Source organism: Diceros bicornis, chromosome 28, assembly GCF_020826845.1.
Source record: "Diceros bicornis minor isolate mBicDic1 chromosome 28, mDicBic1.mat.cur, whole genome shotgun sequence".
Taxonomy (NCBI): Eukaryota; Metazoa; Chordata; class Mammalia; order Perissodactyla; family Rhinocerotidae; genus Diceros; species Diceros bicornis.
Window position 1 is genome coordinate 18,264,475 of NC_080767.1, and position 7,469 is coordinate 18,271,943.

Consider the following 7,469-nt stretch of genomic DNA (forward strand, 5'->3'; position numbering starts at 1 on the left):
GAGAAGTGGAAAACTAATCCTGTTACATTGTGGTCTACAACTTCGAAATATGGTGTTTATGAGAGACTTTTTAATGACACGAGGAAATGCTCATGATACAATCGTGTTAGTGAAATTGCATACACAGTGAGATATAAAGAGTGCAAAAAACATATGTGAGGGGAGAGGGATGAATGGGCAGAGCACGGAGGATTTTTAGGGCAGTGAAAATACTCTGTATGATATTATAATAATGAATACATGTCATTATTTATTTGTCCAAACCCATAGAGTGTACCCATAGAATGTACACCACCAAGAATGAACCCTAGTGTAAGGTAAGGATTTGGGGTGATTATGATGTGTCAATGTAGGTTCATCAGTTGTAACAAATTTAGTGGATGCTGACTCTGAACCTGAAATCTGTCCCCTGGAAACTTTGTATCCATTGGTCCCATAGTGACCCAGAGCACTTACTCCATCTTGCCCATGACCATCCTTCAGATGTTTAAAGACAACAGGAATATCCCCCTGAGTATTTTCTCCGCTTCAAGCTAAGATTTTGTATTTCCTTTGACCATTTTGCTTTTTTCAGACACTTTATTCTCCTCCAAACAAGAGGCTGCCTTGTTCTTAGATGACCCATCTCCATGGCCAGAGTGGATTGGTACTGAGGAGGTACTTGACCCAAGCTGTCCAGTTAGATTTCTGCCCTGGGATTTTTCAAATCGGAACTGAAGTAAGTCAGATCCTCTCTTTTGGGAGGAACTGAGGGATGTGAGGTATGGGACATGTTGGCAGCCATGTTTTCTGCGTGTGGTGGAAAGACACTGCGCAAGAGAGAAAATGAAGGTGACCCCAAGAGGAGCAAAGAGATGGAGGGTGAGGGACCGCTGGCAGCGTCCAGGCGTCTGGACAAAGTCCCTTTGTCTAAACCAGTTTACAATGGGTTTCTGAGACTTTCAAATAAAAGAATCACATTGGCCACATCTGAAAGCCTAGAGCATGGGCTTTGGAGTTCAAAAAGCCTGGGTTTGAATCCCATATTTACCAATTATTAGCTTTGTGACCTTTAGGAAATTTCGTAACTACTATGACCTTGTTTTCTTCACCCGCACAACGGGAATAGCATTTCGTACCTTACCGCTTTACTGTAAGGAATGAGAAAAGATCGTGTATATAAGATCCAGTTTTGTACCTGACACGCAGTAGACCCTTCCCATTGGCAACAGCAAAGCAAATTTTATCTTTATTACTACTGAGTTTACGGTTAATTCAGACATTTACCCAAGCTGTCACAAAATTTGTTTCTCCACCCTGAACTGACTTTTTGAGCCTCGTTGTGGGATTTTAAGAATTTTTCTGCTCACTTTCTCCTTAGTTAATTCCAGAGAAACTGTTTAACAGGAATGTTGAAATTTTTGAAAGGACAGATGCTCCTCTGTCCCCTAGGAAGCCTCTGGCTTGTGTTGTTTTCAGAGTTTCATGACCAGAGCAACAGGAACAGTCAATGTTTAAAGAAGTCTTTCTCCTCTGCTGTGTGTAAACTCTTGGGCCCTTTCCCAGAAATGACTTTCCAGAATAATTGTCCTAGAAAGCTACACACAGACTGCCTGTCGGCTGAACTGCCACACATTGGAGTTAATTCACAATTCCCATCATCTATCCACAATGATGACATGCAAAATGCCCTTGGCTTGGAGACAGAAGATTCTAGGCTCAATTTCCAGCTCTAGAAGTTTCTAGACTTCTCAGTTTACTAGTAAGTGTTCACTTGAGGTGTTGAAACATTAGATGGAATGATTCATTCACTTGTAATTCACTCAACACACATTTAACGAGCACACTTCATGTCCCAGGTCCTGTAGGGGCTGGCACAGGAGTTACAAGATGAACGCTGCAGCTGACCTCAAAAAGATCACATTCTAATGAAAGAGATCAGTAACACACGGCTGTAATTTAATACAGATAATAGTCAGTGCAATTAATGGTAGCTGCTACAACAAATAAACCCCCACGTCTCGGTGGCTTATCATGAAAAAAATTTTGGGGCCGGCCTCGTGGCTTAACGGTTGAGTGCACGCACTCCGCTACTGGCGGCCCGGGTTCGGATCCAGGGCGCACACTGACGCACCGCTTCTCCGGCCATGCTGAGGCCGCGTCCCACATACAGCAACTAGAAAGATGTGACATGACTGTCATGTCATGACATGACAGCAACTATGACATACAACTATCTACTGGGGCTTTGGGGAAAAAAAAAGGAGGAGGATTGGCAATAGATGTTAGCTCAGAGCCAGTCTTCTTCAGCAAAAAGAGGAGGATTGGCATGGATGTTAGCTCAGGGCTGATCTTCCTCACAAAAAAAAAAATTTTGTTTCTTTGCTCATGCAAAGTCCACTGTAGGTTAGGAAGCCCTCTGCCTTCTTATAGCCACACCATATGGGACACGTTGTCACAACGGGGTAAAGAGAGATGGAGGAGGCACATTGGCTCTTAGCTCCCTTGGTCCAGAAGTAACACACATCACTTCCCCTCATAGTCCATTGGCTGGAACTGGTCACGTGGTCACCCCAAACCTAACTTCATGGAATCCCGGAGCTCTAGGGGAGCTCGTAGATACTTGGTGAGCTCTGTCTCTGTCCCCAGAGGTAATGCCATGATGCCAGTGAGCAAGGGATCACGTATTAATTGTGACTCTTGGATTCAAGTACCAGAAACCAGCTTGAGTTAGCATAAATAAAAAAGGAAGTTTACTATAAGAATTTTAAGGATTTGGGGGTGTCTTTGAGAGTCAAATGGCAGAACTGCAACTGAGCATCAGGCAGGGATTAGACTCAGGAAACGCAGAGGCACTGAAACATGTCTGTTGACTTGGTACCACTTTGTGAGGAGAAAAGGAAGTAGCTGGGTTTTAGCTTCATAGGCATGTGTCAGGCGTGCTTTGTGAGGAGTTCAGGTATTCCTGATGGGGGACATTTCATCCACATTAAGGAGAGAGGGAGAGAGGGAGGGAGGAAAGGCATTCCGAAGGAGATGATGTCTGCCTCGAGTTTGTTTTTTCTAATATGTATTTTCATTGTGGTGCAATTGCCCTGAGTTTTGAAGGCTAAGAAGGAGTTTGTTAGGTGAAGACAAAGAGCAAGGTCATTCCAGGCAGCAGATGCAAAGAACTGAATGCACGGAAGAGCTTGGAATATGTTGGGAAATAAAAGTGCTCTTTATGGCTAGAGTTTAGGGTGAAGTGACAGACACTGTAAGTTGACTGTCCAATATACGGTCTCTCTTCTTCTTTCTTGCTAATAGATCCTTGATTTTATCTGAGGCATTTGTAGTACCGTTTCCAAGGTGATCATGACAAGGTGATCTAGGCCAAATACAACAATTCTGTTCCTTACTTTTTAGATTCCCTTGAATCTAGTGATGGCCATGTGACTTTTTTTCCGGCCAATGAAAACTAAGCAGAAGTCAGCTGAAGGGTGCTTCTGGAAAATCTCTTGCTGTTGTGATAAAAGAAAAAGAGAAGCAGCAGGGACGGCTCCTTGTCCTTTCTCCCTTCTTCCTGCCTTATGTGACGACGTGATGACTGGAACTGCAGCAGCCATCTTAAGCAATGAGGCAAGAAACATGAGGATGAAGATAACATGCCAAGGATAGCACAGAGAAAAGATAGAAGGAGTTAATGTCTCTGATGGCATCACTGAGCAGTCAAATCATTGCCAAAGATTTTCTTACTTCCAGAATTCATGTCATGCAAGAAAAATAAACCCACATTTGTTTAAGCTATGTGTATCAAATACTTTTGCACCAGATCACATCTCTAAACCTCTGATTCCAGTCACATAAATGTTTTACAAACATTTTCTCTCAGTCTGTGGCTTGTCTTTTGGTTTTCTTAACAATGTCTTCCAAAGAGCAAAAGTTTAAATTTTGATGGAGTCTATTTTAGCCATTTTTTTCTTTTAAGGTTTGTGTTTTCTGTGTTCTTTGCCTAACCCAAGGTCACAAAATCTTTTCTCCTGTTTTGTTTTGTTTAGAAGATTTATAGTTTTAGCTCTTATAGTTAGGTCTATGAATAATTTGAGTTAATATTTTATATGGTTTGATATATGGGTCAAAGTTCATTTTCCATATAGATATCCAGTTGTTCCAGTACCATTTGTTGCAAAGTCTATTCTTCCCCCATTTTAAATACAGTGGCATCTTTGTCAAAATCAACTGACCATGTTAGAATGGGTCTATTTCTGAAATCTCTATTTTGTTCCATTGTTTTTTTTTTTGTTCCATTGATTTTTATGTCTACCTTTATGCTAGTATCTTGCTGACTTGATTATAGTAGCATTATAGTATATTGTAAATGGAGTTGATTTTTAAATTTCATTTTCTACTTCTTCATATCAGTATATAGAGATGCAATTGATTTTTGTATATTGACCTTGAATCCTTCAATCTTGCTGGAATCACTTATTTTTCTATATCTTTCTTCTTTTTTGTGTGTATTCCTTAGGGTTTTCTGGGTACACCATCATGATGTCTACAAATAAAATTAGTTTTTCCCGTATGCAATCTGTTAGCCTTTTGTCTCTGTCAGGATTTATTCCTTATCTTTGGCTTTAAACTGTTGACCATATGTGGCTCGGCATGGCCTTCTTTGCGTTTGGCCTGCTTGATGTTCTTTGATCATCTTGAATCTGTAATTTTATGTTTTTTATCAAATTTGGGAAAATTTCAGCCATTATTTCTTCGAATGTTTTTTCTGCTCCATTCTCTTTCTCTCCTCTCCTTCTGAAACTCCACTTCATATATGTCAGACCATTTGATATTATCTAACACGTCCCTGAGTCTCTGTTCTTTTTTTATTTTTTATTTTATTTTATTTATTTATTTTTTTTTAAAGATTTTTATTTATTTATTTTTTCCCCCCAAAGCCCCAGTAGATAGTTGTATGTCATAGTCGCACATCCTTCTAGTTGCTGTATGTGGGACGCGGCCTCAGCATGGCCGGAGGAGCCGTGCGTTGGTGCGCACCCGGGATCCGAACCCCAGGCTGCCAGCAGTGGAGCGCGTACACTTAACCGCTAAGCCACGGGGCCGGCCCTCTGTTCTTTTTTTAAAAACATTTTTTCTCCTGGGGCTGGCCCCGTGGCTTAGCAGTTAAGTTCACGTGCTCCACTTCTGTGGCCTGGATTCGCAGGTTCGGATCCCGGGTGCAGACCTACACCACTCACCAAGCCACGCTGTGGCGGCATCCCACATATAAAGTAGAGGAAGCACAGATGTTAGCCCAGGGAGAATCTTCCTCAGCAAAAAACCCACAAAACCCCACATTTTTCTCTCTGTTCTTCAGATTATCTAATTTTTATTGCTCTATGCTGAAGTTCACTTGCTGTTTCCTCTGTTATTTTCATTACATTTTAATAATGTAAACATGGTGTATTTCCATTTCTAGAATTTCCATTTCATTTTAAAAATCATTTCAACTTTTCTTTCTCTGTTGAGATTTTTTATCTTTTCATTCATTGAAAGCATATTTTGTTTTATTTTATTGGGAAAAGTTATAATAGCCATTTAAAAATCCTTGTCTTCTTGCTCTAACATCTGGATTTTCTTTTCTCTTGAGAACATGTTCCATTTTCCCGGTTCATAGCACACTGGGTTATTTTACATTTAGTAAACTGGACATTATGACAGTGGGGAGTCACTTTGTACAACTTCCCTACTTTGCACGTGTCCTCTGTGCCTCAATCTGCCTGTTTCTATTCCCCATCTAGTGCCTACGAGGAAATACTATTTGTATCATGCCCAGATTTTATAGCCCTTGTCATGGAATAATTTGTCTAGTAGGATCTTATTTGGTCAGAACTGGAAACAGATTTCTGTGTGGGTTGTTAATTCACTTTGGCTTGACAGCCTCTCACCTCGGGGACAAGCCACATACTTTTCATTTTTATGCCTCAAGCTTCTCCAGGGCTGCCATGTGGGATGGTTGGCATTCACACATGTGCAGCCCAGAAGGGTGGGGAGTTAAGGGTTCTGGGGCAACCACCCAATAGTGGTGGATGGAAGTCAATGGATAAACACTTCTCCTTGTTGACTTTAGAGGCGACAATTCCAAGAAGAGTTCTGTGTACTCCTGAGAGGGCCCTGGCAGGATCTAGGCCCAATGGCCCCAATGGCCCCAATGGTGACTCATGTAGTAACATACTCTTTAACTGGCTTTTTCTCTTTCACTGTTTCACTTTCTCTTGTACCTCACTCTTCTGGAGTCAACTCCCAATTAAACTACCTGCACTCAAGTTCTTGTCTTAGTTTCCATTTTTGGGGGGAACCCAGGCTAAGTTTCAATTGTAATCACATTTTCTCCGCCATTATCTGGCAGAAATACTATCTGAGACAGATACATGCTGGGAGAATACAAAGTAGAAGAGCTGGGTTGGGATCCCGTTTTTAAAGGCCTTAAACGCCATGGAAGAAGTCTGGATTCTATTCTGTAGGGAAGAAGAAAGAACTGAAAGATACCAAATAGGAGATTGATATGGTCAGACTGTTTAAGATCCTTTATTGTCTCAAGATTTGAAGAATCTCTGACTTGATATCTCTGAATTTCAGTTTCCTTAACTAATAAATTGAGAAAGTAGCACTTCTCTTTCACACGGTTGTTACAAAGACCAAATTAGATAATGCACATTCTACAGGAGCTAAATAAAAGTAGAGTGTTACTACTATTACTTCAATTTGAAGTATGTTATTTGTTAGTGTGGGAACTAAGTGTTCTAATACTTGTTAAAAACCTTCTTATTTGCTTATTAGGATTTCCAATTGTGGCAAAAGTACATTTTCAGCATTCAATTTCATGGACCATGGAATCCAAATGCAATTTTGGGTTATATGTACAAGATAATGGAACAATAGACTACTCTAAAATATCCGTAAGGAATTATAGATCCTAAACTAACAAGAGTCTTAAACAGAGATGGGCCTTCTAAGACTGATGTGGAAACTCTGATATCTCAGGCTTCTTCTATCTTTCTGCTCTGCCAACTCGAGGGTGTGGCATCCATCTTCAAAGTCCCAAGATGGTTGCTGCAACTTCAGACATCAAGTCCACTTTCAGGGAGGAGGAAAGTAGTGAGAAGGGAAAAGAGTGAGTCTTCAAGTTGAGTCAATGCCTCCCCTCCAAGAACTTTCTGGAAGTCTCATCTAATGAATTCTATTTGTGTCTCACTGGCCACCCTTTAAGCACAAGGAGAGCTAGGAAATGTGGTCTTTTAGCTGGGCACAAGTCATCCCCAAATAAAATCAGAGTTCCATCAATAAGGAAAAAGAAGAGAATGAGTATTGGGTAGGCAATTAGCTGTCTTGGCCCTATGTGGTATCTTAGAAGGAGCTCTGGATTCAGATTCTACTTTTGCCCTTACTTATTGGCTGATTGGGCAAGTTACTTTCTGGGAGTCAATTTCTGCTTCTGTAAAATGGTGCTAAAAATTTGT